Below are 15752 nucleotides of genomic sequence, written 5' to 3'. Positions count from 1 at the left end.
TGTTAAGTGTCACAGGGTGGGGCTGGAGCCTATCCCAGAGGGGACATTACCTTGGACAGGTCAGTGGTCCATCGCAGTCCACCGCAGCCAACAAATATTGACAGACAACCATTCACACTCACAGCCATACCTACGGTCAATTTAGAGTTGCATTTCCATTTGCATGTCTTTGGACTGTGGAAGGAAGCTGGAGTACCTGGAGAGAACCAGCACAGGGAAAACATGCAGACACTCTCAGGATTTATTCCAATGAAGCGCCTAAAAAAGGAGTGTTGGAACTCACTCAGATGAATGAGACATTATAAGCCATCAAATATATACATGTAGATATAGTGTTGGAGATCCAAAAAAACAGGGAGAAAAGAGAAGAGAAGAAGAAGAAGAAAAAAACAGCTTCTTTGACCAGATAACATAGTTGTCTATTTCAATGTTTGAGGTCTGAAAAAATAACTGATTAACTGTGAAATGTGATGGACAGGCAAGTACTTACTAGGATCAGGGCAGCTGGAAAATAGGCTCCTGCATCTGTAGGCAATATCAGAGACAAAGAAAAATCAACACAAATGAGCAGGCACTTGAACGATGCTAAAACCACTCTTTTTTAAACAAATACAACCACAGCTCCTGATCTATGGCCTTAAGTACACTGTAATCATGCCATCAGACAGACTCATGCCAGAGCAGTAGCCTAGCACAAGATGGAGGAACGTAATTGCATGTAAACACAGTCAGTGTGCACTCATCTTAATATGAACCGACTTAACTGTTGTGTGACACGTATATTGTGTGTACTGTAAAATGGTTCAGACTATCAGAAAGCTTCATGAATTCACAGGCAAAATACAGATGTCGCACACATTAATTTGTGGAGGCTCGAGATGTAAAAAGTAAAGTCATCTCTCTGTGTTTTTTGGATTAATTTGCAAGCATTTTCAACATTTTGGCTAGCTGCTAAATCTGGCTAGCATGATGTGCACCGAGTGTAATTATCAATGCAAATGTGGCAGGATGAGAGGTCCCATCCTAGCAGTGAGACTGGTTGGTGATGCCTGACTTGGCTTGTACCATCATTAGCCAACCAGTGTGAGGCGCTGCTCTATAAATAGGGTCAGCATCTACCTGGTCAATCTCTTGCTCTTGGGGTCCGCGGTCCTCCCACTTCCTGGTCACCTCGCTTCCGCCTCTGATCGCCTCACGTCTGCCTTCTCGCCATCGTCTTTGCTGGTATGTAGCAGTAGCTCCCTGTAGCTCGTGTTGCATGCTGATCATGCACGTTTTTCATATTCACGTGTTTAATTGTAGGCGTCCGGCTTTTGGGACACGGTCCCTTAATCGCCGCTAGTGGGGAACCCCCCCCCCCCCCCATCTGACGTGCAGAGGCTGTTTGCCACAGCTTACTATCAGTGAAACCCTTTGCTCTGCATGCGTGCGATCTACACCTGATTGGCACAGCTGGTGAGCCGTGACACTGAGGAACAACTAGCTGCTGCTTTGCTACCGGGCGCTGTCTTGCCAGACTATCCTGCTTTGCTAGATGCTCCTGCTTTGCTCTGGCTGCTGTTTGTTACAGACTACCCTGCTTTGCTGTGGCTGCTGTTTTGCTACAGACTACCCTGCTTTGCTCTGGCTGCTGTTTTGCTACAGACTACCCTGCTTTGCTCTGGCTGCTGTTTTGCTACAGACTACCCTGCTTTGCTCTGGCTACTGTTTGGCTACAGACTGTCCTGCTTTGTTACAGGCTCCTGCTCTATTAGCCTGCTCTGCTACTAGCCTGTTCTGCGACCTACTGGCCATCTACACATGTTTTGCTTGTTTGTTTGTTCACTGTTTACTGTGTTCACTGGAGTGCTCTGCTTCTGTGTTAACGAATTGGAATCCGTTGTGTGTTGAACTGGAGGTTGTTTCAGTAATTCACCTTGTTTAACCAGGGTCTGCCAGATCCTGATGTCCACCGTGTGGCGCCACTGAACTGTACTTCATGGTGCTCTGAAGGTTTGGATCTGCATTGTTTCCCATTCCTCCTCTTGGGCTTCAGGGTGTAGCAAGCTGCTGGACGGCTATCTGTTAGCTCCCTGGTCTAGCAATGGAGAAATGAACTCGTTTCTGGTTATTTTGGGTTGTATTATTTTTCCTTGCTAATTTGTGTTTAATAATTAAATCTTGTTTCTCGAATTAATTTTTAAATTGTGGTTTGGTTCTGGTTTTTGTGTTTGTTTTTTTTAGTTTTGGTGTTAAATTATAATTCTTGTCATTTCGTTTCAGGTACTGGAAGCTCACGGTCCTGGCGTCTCTTTTCCTCTTGTGTGCTGTGCACCCCTGTTTTGCTTTAATCATGTGTGTTTTTAAATGTGATGTCCCAATTGATCAGGGTGTCTTCTGCCTTGGGATCCCTCACCCCCACTGGTAAGCTCCAGACTTGTTTAGATTTATTCTTGTTCTCTTTTTAATCTGCTGGCCTGTTTACAATAAAATATTTTTGTCATGGAACCACGTCTCCTGCCAATTAGTAAATGAACCTGTGAGTGCCTTTTGGTCGGTACGTTAACTATTTCCTTGGGCAAAATTCCCAAGGTGCCGTTGTCCGGCTTTGGTCACTATTATATTTTAATAAGTGCTCCCCCCACTCGTGTGTGTCTCCACACAAACTGGAAACTTCACTTAGCCTCCACTGGCCTACAGACTTTGCGCCAGTGTCTACAATAAATGCAATCGCTACTCACCAAATGACTGAGATTGAGATGGATGATAACCAAGGCTCTGGCCTCACGTGCAGATCAGGAGATTCTCCTTGCGTCCATAAGGCAAAGATACTGCATGATACTCTGGATTTATTTACAGTGAAGTACTGTATTTCAGCATTACAGCATAGTTCTGTTAAACAGTCATGGGGTGTAATTTAACAGATTCCTATTAGAATTAACGGCAAAGTACTGTATTTTTATAAACGGTGATACTATTGAAATCTTGTAGTAAATTTACAGCAGTTGCTTGCAGTGTACAAGTCCCACCGCTTTCATAAAATTCATCACTGGATTCAGGACGACCCCTGCTACTCGGCCCCGGTGGGCGGGAGGAGGCTCAGGCCCAAACAACGCTGACTGCAGCTTTAATTTAATCCTAGGTTGATGTAATACTCTGATAAATCAGTGGTATTTATTTCATGATTTTCACAGGAATAAATTAAGAATAAAATGCCAGTTCATGGTTAAGCTAAAATTTACATAAATAAGTATTTGTTATGAAGAAGATATTAAAATGTAAATAAAATTTGTTTAAAATTAGTAACTTTCAAAAAACATCATTTCATGGGGTGTGAATGTCTTTCAAAAATGTTAAAGTAATTCTATTACGTTAGGTTACGTGCGTGAGTTCATGACCTTTAGTGTTTAAACTTCCGGGAGAAACGAGCGCGAGGAAGGAGCATCGTGTGAATGGCGTAACGTTATCGGAGTTTGGAGACTGTGTGTCGTCGGAGAGGAGTTTTTATCGGTAACGGACTGTGAACTGTAATTGACCGACGTGATCGGAGTGCGTGAGTCGGATTCTCCGCCACCGATTGTGTTTTGAGCACCAGGCAAGTCCAGTTACAGAAGCTAGCGGGAGCTAGGCTAACGCTGTCCACGCTGAATGGAGACGCCGCTGCACGGACGGGACAGGAGCTTCGGATAGTCGCCTCGGGAGAGAGTCGTTAACGGAGGATGTGCCGCTGCTGCCGAGTCACGGAGGTCTGTTGCTGCGGGCTGCTGCGAGCGGGACGGTTGCTGCCATAACGAGTGAGGGATTCATCGGCTGCGGTCCGGTATTGTTGACTTCACCGACACACGGGGGGATCTGGTAAAGGTTTCCATCATGAGCTCCAGCTAAAGCGGGCCAACGAAAGTAAACATGAGTGCACTCGAAATAAAATTAGACAGTAGAAAAAAAGACAAACAATATACCCCGGGGTTCTTTTTATTTTCTATAGTCTTGTTTGTTGAATGTGTTTTTCTGCAAGCTTTTAATACATTTTCTAAACTGAAATCTTGTGTTTCATTGAATTTGTGTGTTACTGAAGCTTTACAGCAGAGTTTAAAGGTCAAGTGTTCTCCCCATAGCCTCCATTTGAATATTTAAGAGTGAGAATCATACATTGCCCGAGATTGATATTAATTATTCCAGATGGGACTTTAACTCATTTCAAATATCTTGTATGGTAAAAGTGTTCCCTGTAAGCCTAAGGTGGGTTTTAATATTGGAGCCGGTGGTAAAAGGGTTACATTTAGAAATCTAAACCCCTGCTACCATGAGCACACATGGAAATAAAGACTCAACTGACCGCTCGGTCTACTTCAGCTAGCACACTGAACAATACTGTTGTTTACTTGCTAGCTGATAAGTGAGCAGCTGATGTTTGCAATAACATTGAAATAAACTAAAAATAGAGTCAATAGCTCAAATCCTATCACCACCAAAGGAGCCACGTCTTTAACACTTCAATCTCATAGCGACTCCTCAGGATTTCTTCTTCTCTCCATTGCATTTTGTAGGAGGCTCCTGCCGGTCCACACTGCCTTCCCCCTAACAGATTCAGCTACTGAGACTAAAGTTCGTTAGTGAGCTCAATGCATAAAAGTGACGTAATATTTGTTGTAAACTAAATAGGCGTGAAGCTGTAACCTCACATGAACACTCGAAGTCTAGATTTCAGCTGCATGTGAAGAAATCAGCATAAAATCCTTGTGTTGGTGTTTAAACCTGGACTACCAGAACCAGGCTAAGAGGTGTTTGTCTGTTAGCTGTGAAGCAAACTGAAACATGAAGGCTTTGAGGGTTTGTTCTCAACACAAAGAAAGATTCAATGCTCAAACTGCCAACTCTGTTAAAAAAAAAAAAAAAACATTTTTACAAATCTCAGTTTATTTCTTCATGAAGATCTTAATGAGGCAATCAGCACCAGAGCACTAAAGTTAAAATTAGTAACACCATCACTAACGATGGATTTATTTGACCCAATGTAGTTTTCCTGATCAAATATAGTTTTCATCAAAATATATTATTTTTTTTATAATTAATTATTTCCTAATATGCAACGTCACATAAATAAAAAATGGAGGACCCTATAAAATGACCTGACGTCAGTGTTCAAGGGTGAAGTCATTTTTGGAATGAAGAAGAGTTCATCCAGCTTTTTTTGCCTCGTGTCTCTGAACCAGCTCATTTGTTGTGTCCACGCCGTTCCGTGTTTAACATGTTTTATGTAACATGAATAACATTAATATACAAATATATACATGACATAAATTATATATAGACACAGATAAACATCAATAACCAGTGAGAGAAGTCATGTGGTTCTCCGACCTCTCTAAGCTGCATCGCAGTGCTGGAGGAGTGCTGACATCATCATTTATGGTTCCTTGCTGGATGAAGGCCTAAACTATGGAGTGAAATCTACTGCCTTGAACTCACTCTTCATTTCTGCTCAGGCTTTTCCTGCCAGCAAGGCAGTGGCAAGAAAAGCAGTCAGCTGATGTCCACAGCTCAACATGAGAAGAACACATTTCTTTTGAAGAAAAAAACATTTCAAGGAGTTTTTCCTGCCAATACAGGACAACACCCACTCACAAACCAGTGCTGGACAAGTTCCTTCAAAGCTGTAATGCCTTATTTCTTACTTGTTACTGTCATTTTAAAATAATTGGTTCCATTACGATTGTGTCTGCCAGCGCTTGGTGACTGTACAGGAGGTCTGGGGACCGCAGGGCCACAACGAGCCCATTTCCTCAACTCTCCATTGAGTACAGAGGTCCCCAAGTATGGACCAGTGAGGATAAATGTGATAGTGGAGAAGTCTGTTTGTTCTTCAACTGGTCCAACTTGATGGTGAGTCTCCTTTTATCAAGGATTACTGAATGCTTGTGTTATTCATGGCATTGTTAACACTTTATAAACCCTTCATTCAGAGCTGTAAAGAACCTTTAACCTCATATCCCAGACATCAAAGTGGGCCACTAACTGGTGAGATGAAGCTATGCTATGCTGCTACATTCTGAAGAGGTAAAGTAGCAGGTTCTGAGAGTGATGGCTAACCTGGATGTGTTCATCTCCTACTTTAATATCAGCGTCCCAACTTGGAGCTCTGACCACCTCCAGCTTTTTGTTCCTGTTTCTGCTTCAGTCAACAGGGAACTCAAACCTGCAATAGAATCATCAACAACAATGGAATAGAAAACAGAGGAAGACAAAATATCATAAACTTACAAAGCTGAGAAATGTTCATGAAGAATAAATGCACACATTATGATTGAGGCCAGAAAGTAAAACTCCACACCAAATGTATTTTGACATGTAGGGATAATGAACTTGAATGTGTTGAAATAGCAGATGAATGAATCCACTATCACAAGATGGCGTCACAGATCTCACCATCAAGTTGGACCAGTTGAAGAACAAACAGACTTCTCCACGATCACATTTATCCTCACTGGTCCATACTTAGGGACCTCTGTACTAAATGGAGAGTTGAGGAAATGGGCTTGTTGTGGCCCTGCGGTCCCCAGACCTCCTGTACAGTCACCAAGCGCTGGCAGACACAATCGTAATGGAACCAATTATTTTAAAATGACAGTAACAAGTAAGAAATAAGGCATTACAGCTTTGAAGGAACTTGTCCAGCACTGGTTTGTGAGTGGGTGTTGTCCTGTATTGGCAGGAAAAACTCCTTGAAATGTCATGCAAGTTTTTTCTTAAAAAGAAATGTGTAAAACATTCATTAACATCCAGGCCCAAAGACAAGAGAGGGCAACGCTCCAGGAGTCTTTGATCTCTGAATTCTGAGCATTGATCTCCTGCTTCAGTCTTTGATCTCTGACTGATCCGAAACTAATCAAAGGATCACATCAGCATATTGGTCCAGTCTACAGATGGTGATTTTACCAAGTGCACTACAGCAGTCCTTGTTGCTGTCTGCTGTTGTGTCACAGCAAAGTAAGGAAACAGCCTGACGGTCCTCAGGAGGAAATTCAACAACCTCCAAAGATGGAGGTGAATCTAGACCTTCTCATGTTTACTGTCCTTGATGAACTTGACAAACACACCACATGTCACACACTCTACAGTTTCAATCTGTTGAGAACATGAAACGTGTGGCCCCAGTGACCCTGCCTGAAATTTTTGTCCAATTCAAATTTTGATTCATGACCCAGAACCACTCAAAACCCCTGAAAAATAAAGGTTTGGGTGCATTAAAGACATAAATAATAACATCATCATGTTTCAAGGGGGCTGCAGGATGGTGCAGTGGTTAGCACTGTGGCCTCACAGCAAGAAAGTTCTGGGTTCGAGTACCGGCTCGGGCGCAGTATCTTCTTGTGTAGTGTCTGCAAGTTCTCCCCGTGCCTGTGTGGGTTCTCTCTGGTACTCCGGCTTCCTCCCACAGTCTAAAGACATTCAATTTGGGGAAAAGGCTGATTGGATTCTCGAAATTGACTGTAGGTATGAATGTGAGTGTGAATGGTTGTTTGTCCCTGTATGTTGGCCCTGTGATGGACTGGTGACTGGTCCAGGGTGAACGCTGCCTTTTGCCCGTAGACACTGGGATAGGCTCCAGCCCCCCGAGACCCTGAACAGGAATAAGTGGAAGAAGATGAATGAATGTTTCAAGGTTTTCTTCCCTCAAATCTGAAGGTCAAGCTGCATTATTTGCAGTGCTCATTAGCAGGGGAATTAGCTCCAATGGTAGAGTGCTAGCTTAGCATGTGAGAGGTAGAGGGATCCATGCCCTCATTCTCCAGAATACTTCAGCTTGTTCTGTTGATCAGAGGAGCTGCTGTGTGATGAATGCTGATGTTTGTCCACTGCTGTGATAAAGTGTCACCCTGTTACTGTTACTGACCATTTCAGCTAATTCCCCTGCTAATGAGCACAGCCGATAATGCAGCTTGACCTTCATGCATGGTTGGATGAGCGTCACCAGGTGAAGCTTCTCTGGTTGACCAACATGTGGAATCTCTTTCAATACTCCAGTGGTGGTTTAAGTGATGAAAATATGGATTAGTCATTGGAAGTGTGTGTGTGTGTGTGTTTAAAAAGGCAAAAAAAACCTTTTTTCAGCAATAGAACTTTAATACAAACGCAAAATGAAAAGCAGAAAAGGCCAGAATCCAAAATATGGATTTACAGAGGAAGCGTGCTGGGCCCAGAACCCAGAGGTTGATGGATCAAAACCATCCTCTGCTAAAAGAAGGGAACAAAATAAACCTGATTGTTTTGAAATGTGAATCTGTTAAAGAGGGGTGGAAATGGTGAGGTAGTCAGTTGTCCCTTTTGTTTTATTACAGAGACCTCATTGTTACTTAAATAATTTTAATTCTTTACTTGAAGATTCACGCTTTTTCGCTCAAAATGTATAAAACTTCTTGCATGTTGGTGCCCCATCACACACAACAGGTGCACTTGTACTCTTTTCACCTCTGACCCACAAACATTCATAGTCTTCCAGTGAACGTCCAATTATCTTCTGAAATCAGTGATGAATCTTTCCCTGCTGAGACTCATTATCTCTGACTGTGACTAGCATGTGCTAGCAGAAGACAGCAGTCCTTCTTCATTATCTGTCTTTGTCTCTGACCAGCTCTCCTGCTCTCTTTCCTCCTACCAGTCAAAGCAGACATCTGCACCTACTGATCGTGGATCTGCTGCCTGTTCCTGCCTGGTAAAAGAAGGAACCAGCACCTGGTTCTACAGGCTGAATTAACTCCAGGACGTTGGCCAGCCGTGTCAGTTGAAACCTTATTTGTCCAAATAGAGAAAAAATAAGTCTGATTGTTAATGAAAGATGTCATCATGGCTTTGAAACTGTGGTTGGGGACAAGCCAACAAGAGCACATTCATGGAAGAATAGCAACAAAAACAGGAAGTGTTAGTTAGCAAGTACTCACCAGTCTTGCACTATCATACTTGATTCTAGTGGAACAAAATGGCTGCTGCTGACTGTGCTGCCTGGTGGTGGATCACTCTTCACCATCCTCACAGGCCTTGATGGAACCAAAAAGGCGAGTTCCAGGAGAAGATCTTCCAGGGGGTCCAGGTTAAAGCGGTGCCCCAGCTGGCACCAGGCGCTGACCCAGGTCCTGCATGTGAGATACTGTCAGTTCTGTTCTGCCCTGCTCACAACCACAGGCTGGTGTTGAGGCCTGCAGCAACCAGGGCCCCAGTCACCAAGTGTATAAAGGCTTGTCATTGTGGCAGTGGGAGGAGTCAAAATGAAGACAGACCAATGTGAGCAGGACGTGACTGCAAAAGTAAGAAGAACTTGACCATGTTTCCTACAGTACCCAGGAGGCTTGGTAGTTGTTGAAGGAAGCTCCAAAAGCAAAGAGCAGACAGCAGGATATAAAAAGAAAAGATCCAGACACTAAAACTACAAGTAGAAATAAGATGAAATACTAAAAGCTTTGGAAAGATACTCCAAGGTTGTATATACATTATTATATACACTACTATTCTCACTGACTCCTAAAGAGGGAAAGGAAAAATCAGAATGTGGATCAGATCAGCTGATTTCAGTGTTAAGTCCATCCCTCCATCCACTTTCTATTCTTATTCAGATGAAACAAGAGTCTCCAGATCAAAGTCAGAATTCCTGATGATGTCATCAGGGCTTTGACAGTACCTAGAATTCTGTCTTTGATCTCAGGAGGACATGAAAGAAACACAATTGAGGAAAGTATAAGAGAGCACATTCAGCTTCATCAGAAACACTTGAACTGTTGAACAGTAGAATTTGTTTGAAACAGTTTACAACACTGAGTGACAGGATTGAAGAGGGAAGACTTTTCTACTTTAAATTTAATTCTAACTTCAAAGTCAAGTCAAGTCAAGTCAATTTTATTTATAAATGCCAAATCACAACAGAAGTTATCACATGACACTTTACAAGTTTATCTAATGAGATCGGTACCCTGGAAGGTATCACCTTGGCCCCCAGCACGACCCTAAGGAACCTTGGAGTTCTCTTTGATGAGGATCTGTCCTTTAATGCCCACATTAAGCAAATATCTAGGACTGCTTTCTTTCATTTGTGAAACATTGCTGAGATCAGACACATCCTGTCTCAAAAAGATGCAGAAAAACTAGTCCATGCCTTTGTCTGCCTTTTGCCTTGCCTTTGAGAATTCAAAATTCTCCTTCTAACATACAAAGTCCTCAACAGTCAGGCTCCTTCATACCTGACAGAGCTCCTAGTCCCCTATTATCCAGCTAGAACCCTTCGCTCCCAGGATGCAGGGTTACTGGTGGTTCCTAGAGTTCTAAAAGTACACTGGGAGCCAGAGCCTTCAGCTATCAGGCTCCCCTCCTGTGGAACCGTCTCCCAGTTTCGGTCCAGGATGCAGACACCCTCTCGACCTATAAGAACAGACTAAAGACCTTCCTTTTTGATCAGGCTCATAGTTGGGCTGCTTAGGCTGGCCCTTAGATATGCTGCTATAGGCTTAGGCTGCTGGGGGATCTCCCATGGTGCACTGGGCTTCTCTCTCCTCCTCTCTGTCCTCCTGTATGTGTCATACATAAATCATACTCATACGTATTACGAACTCGTCTCCTTTTCCGGAGCCTGAGTTTATTGACTGATTGACTGAAAACGAGCAAACATAATAGGGTCTTCGCCTGAAGTACCTTCAGGCTCAGGCCCTAACAAATCATGTCAGAGATGTGTTCTAACACCCCTCAGTAATGGTCAGGAAACACAACAACCTTTTGTTTATTTCTATGATTTTCTTGAGGTTCATTTTACCATTTTTTTAAACTGAAATCGAGGGTTTACTGACTAAAAAAAGGTCCAGAGGCCCACAACAAAATATTCAAATCAATATTTCCATGGATAAGGAAGCCTAACAAGGTAACCAAGAGATGGGAAACAACTTGGATGATAGAAAATTGTTTTTAGTTTATTTGACAGCTGATTGAAGACGTGGGTTAAAACCGACCTGTTCACATAAGAGATGGGAACAGAAAGCTAACACAAGAGGAAGGTTGAAGCTATGAAAAAGGAGTTTGATAAAAATCTTGAACTGACAGTAGAAATATCCTTTTGTATGTTTACCTTTGTTGACAGAAGTCACTTTAGCTTGGCAGTGAAAAGAATCTCTGCTAGCTTGACAAATAAGTGGCACAAACTGGGTTCAAGCTGGACTTTGGACACTGGTATCTGCAACAACTCCCATCAACTCCTAATCTAGCATCTCTGCTGTGCTCAAACTATTTTACAGAACATTTGACAGACCTGTGGAGCAGTGAGGATAGACATGAGTTGATCCACATGATCCACTGAAGCGCCATTTTACCCTGCCACTGAGGTCACCAACATGAGCTGGAGTTGGGAATCTTGAACTGAACCTGGTATCACAGCGACACCTACTGCTGCTAAATGGAACAGCAACATTGAACCCAAGTACAGGATTGAAGGGAGACTGATGGTCGCTGTTTGGGTTTTTGAAGAACAAGGAGGGCTTTGGTTCAAGCTGGATTCTCAGAGACTGTTTCCCCAACCTCTACATTGGCATCTACACTGTCATCCAGTCAGGTGACTGAAGTCATCCAGTCATGTGACTGAAGTCATCCATTCATGTCAGTGATGTCACTTGGTAGGACTGTCATTGCCATCACATTCTAGAAAAGAACCCAGACTCCACATTTCCTCCTATCTATTATTGTGTCCCACCCTCCTGGTTCTTACTCTGAATTCTCAGAGTTTATATCCAGTTCAGTTCTCAAAACAGATGAAGTCATGAGTGTTGATAAATTTCCTTTTCTCCACTGATTATATGTCAAGGTTTGTGTGTGGGGGTGGAGCCTATCCAAGCAGCCTTCGGACAAGAGGCGGGGTTCATCCTGGATGTGTCACCAGTCCATCACAGGGCCAACACATAGAGACAGACAACCATTCACACTCACAGCCACACCTACAGTCAGTTTAGAGTATCAATCAGCCTCGTCCCCTCTTGATGTCTTTGGACTGTGGGAGGAAGCTGGAGTACCAGAGAGAACCCACACAGGAACAGGGAGAACATGCAGACTCCACACAGCTGGGGCTCGAATCTGGAACCTTCTTGCTGTGAGGCCACAGTGCTGACCACTGCACCATTGTGTCCCCTGAAAATGCCACCAGATCTTTTGGATTTTCTATAAAATCAAGTACACATGAACATTAAGAGGTTTTCACAGGGCTGGTGGTGCAATGGATAGCATGACTGACTACTGTCAGAAGATTCTAGGTTCAACTCCTGGCTCGCTCACTTAAAACTTTATACTGAGAAGCTTTCACACCTGAAGTGTGAACCACTGCTAAAAGTCACTGAAATCCTCCAAGGTTTCCTCCTTGTCTGCTGTAAACATGAACACATGCATGGATCCTGCTACCTCTCACATGTTAAGCTGGCACTTGACAGTGACAGCAGGAGAACAAAAGAGCTTGGTTCTAACGTTACTTGACAGCACTTTTTAGGGCCTGAGCCAGAAGGAACTTCTGGCAAAGACTCCATTATTTTTCCACTTTTTTTTCTTCTTGCAATCAACACTGCCCAGAGTTGATCTGCAGGAAATAAGACTCACACAATTGATGCAGTTTGGTCAGACGGTGCAGACACACTTGACACCCAGAGAGGTGAGCAGGTTTTGGACCAAGTTGAAACTTGTCAAGTATTTGAGACAGAAAATGACAGAAAGCTGTGGCTGTGTTCTGGTTCTGCATGTTTCAGATTTATTCCCCTCCCAGGAATGTCTTATTTCCAGCTCTGCTCTCCCTCAACTACTGTTTAGTGTCATATTTATTTTGCTGACTACTTCATTGACATGTGGTAAAAATGTCTTGTGTTTCCTGAAATTAACTGAGTGCTGCTCAGTAAAGTTGACATGACTTGAGATTCTATTCCTGCTTGGTCCATTTCAACATTCTTATCCTTCCTATAATTGGAAATAAAGTATCAGTCAGGGCTGTACTTGATTAGTACTGCATATAGTACACATCAGTCACTGCCATTACACAGTGGAATGGAAGTTGAAATACTGTTTACCAGCAAGCTGAAAACTGTTGTGGTATTTGACAATTCCATTGTTTCTGAATGAAAATCATGTGAAGGAGAATCATTGAGACATCCTAAAAATGGCTGAGGTCTGCTGAGCTGCAGCAGGTCTGAGCTGCTTTTGATGCCCAGATGATGAGGAGGCAGTGAATGTTGGGTTTGGTGGAGCTGAAAAAATGCTGCAGGTGTTGAGAGGTCTGCTGGTGTCCAGGACTTCCTCTCCAGTTCTCAGCTTCTCCCTGCAGTTCCCACAAACACCACAACAGTCCTGGAACCCCTGCAGATGGTGGAGGAACATGATGACCCCGATGCACCATCAGGGCATCAAAAAGCAGTCCTGATTATCAAAAAGGTCCCTCCACTCATTCAGGGTCAACTCTAGAAGAAGCTTCTGTAACAGATGAGCAAACACTCTCAACTAGAAATCATGATTTAAACACAATGTTGATTTTTACAATTTCCTTCAATGTTTTAAAAACCATCAAAGTGGACAGAAGCCCAGATGGTCCAAACCTGTTTCCTGTCTCCTGCCATTGTGGAGAGCCTCTGTTCTGTCCTGCTGCTGTCCAGTTGTCTCTACTGAGCTCCTCTGCTGGTTCCACCTTGAAGAGGGTCTGAGCTAAAATTGAACCTTGGGGAACATCAACCTTTGATCTCAGAGTTTTGTGTTTGATCTTAGAATTCTTTCTTTGATCTCATCTGAGACAAAGACATGGAAGCTCAATCTGCTGTTGAGGAGGCCGTGATCGTATAGTGGTTAGTACTCTGTGTTGTGGCCGCAGCAACCCCGGTTCGACTCCGGGTCACGGCAGCATGAGACAAATTTCTTGTGTGTATTGATGGACACAAACCAAGCTGAAATTTCCCACAATGCAACAGGGCGGTGTTTGGTCATTGTTGAGCAGGCGTCAGTCTGACAATGATGTGATATTGTTTTGTTATCACTTGACCAGACCCAAAAGTAGGCTCCAGGTATCAGTTTCTTCTCAGTGCTAATGTCTGCTAGCTTAGTCTGCTACTTTGATGGCTCTGACTACAAAAAGGTCCAGACCCCTGGATATGGTGGTTCCTCCCTAAACGTAGATTCTGTCAGCTCATGTTTTGAAATCAACTCACCATGAACATAAGTAGATTTCAATGGACTGCAAATGTGTCTCATTTAATGGTAAACATGTCAAATATAAATTCCATCACCTGAGGAGGTCTGCTGCTGGAATTAAGCTCCAGATATTCACAAGATATTTTATATCTTAAAATGAAGCATTTTTATATTTGATTTATTGTTCATTAGCCTGCTTCATGTGGTGTGATTTTATGTGTCCTATATTGAATCGAACTTTGTAAACGATCGTCCCTGAGGATGTTGAATGATGTCAAAAAGGTGTTCTCTGAGCTCTCCTTTCCTCTAAATAGAGGAGTCTCTGCTGAGGTCGTTCCCTCTCAGAGTCCTGACATCTATTCGGATGCACCGAGAGACTCAGGCAAACAGAAGACAAGGGCAAGTGAAGTAACCTGAAAATGAGAGGGGAGGTTCGACATCAAACTAAAACAGGAAGAACAGGACACAAATGGGATATCAAAATAAGAGAGACCATGAGACATGACCCCCCAGTTCCTGCTGCTTCCAGCTCTTCATATCGAGCCCCTCGTACAGTGGTTGAGAGAGACCACAAATATTAAAGGTGTCTACATAAATGGAGAAGAACACAAGGTGGCGCTGGACGCTGATGATGTTTTAACATATTGAAGTGAGCCCCCTAACACAGGACCTGCATTAATAAAACTCTTTGAAACACTGGAAGCTCTGCTGGATATAAATTCTCCATTCTAATCACTCACCTCCAGAACACATGGAGGAAACCCTCCACCTGGATTGGGGCCAGAACTCCTTGAAGATGATAGAAGAAGATGGAACTCCATTTCCTTTCTGAGTCTGAGTCACAGGATTGATAGAGTAAAAACAAATGTCCTACCACAAGATCTCTTTCTAGTTCCAGGACCAACTGGAGAAATTGCCTTCAAAACCGTTTCTGAATTGAACAAAATGCTTTCCAGATTTATCTTGCAGGGGAAGAAACCCAGGCTCAAATTTAAACCACGACATGAATGAGCCCCAGTTCCTGCTGTACTGGCCCATCAAAATCTGGAAAAATGTTTCCGTAATGTCCAAATCTCAATGAATAATTTGGAATGTTAACAGGAGAATATCACTACAAGTCATTTAATGATGTGCTTTTAATCCTGGGTTCAAGCCTCATAAAATGAACCCTAGATTTAAATCCTGGATTCAAAGAGAGTAACAACTTTCTACTCACTTGTGGAAAATGGAAATTTAAAAGATTTGAAAGCCTGAGAAGAGAATATCACTGAGAAAGTCTGACTTTTTAGAATCCTCTTAGGTGAGCAATTATTTTAGAACACGACATCAGAAATGAAACAGACTTTAATGATCCAATGCTGAAAATATTCTTGGCTGCCCATCAAGAAACAAGAAAAACCTCATATCGTATGTTGTTTTCCGTTTGACCTGATTCTTGGTTGTCAACTAACTGGCTCATTGGCTTTCTTGATGGAACAACAAAAGCAAAAGTTGAAGACTTTGAATATCCAGGCCTCTGGCCTGATTCTCAGCTGTCATTTAAATTTCACATGAACTCAGTGTCCAAGCAAATATCTGGTGGGCTAAAATGA

General features: G+C 42.9%; 1 non-coding gene across 1 annotated transcript; it reads left to right on the top strand.

Moving 5' to 3' along the window:
• The first annotated feature begins 13800 nt into the window (after positions 1-13800).
• On the top strand, positions 13801-13872 carry trnah-gug (transfer RNA histidin (anticodon GUG)). The gene has a single exon. It is a non-coding gene; the product is annotated as a tRNA-His (tRNA).
• The last annotated feature ends 1880 nt before the right edge of the window (positions 13873-15752 follow it).

The sequence above is a fragment of the Aulostomus chinensis genome, chromosome 4 (assembly GCF_037954235.1).
Source record: "Aulostomus chinensis isolate RoL2024-O1b breed Wild chromosome 4, RoL_Achi_v1.0, whole genome shotgun sequence".
Taxonomy (NCBI): domain Eukaryota; kingdom Metazoa; phylum Chordata; class Actinopteri; order Syngnathiformes; family Aulostomidae; genus Aulostomus; species Aulostomus chinensis.
The sequence above is the reverse complement of the archived record's forward strand: the minus strand, read 5'-3'. Positions and strand labels throughout refer to the sequence as shown.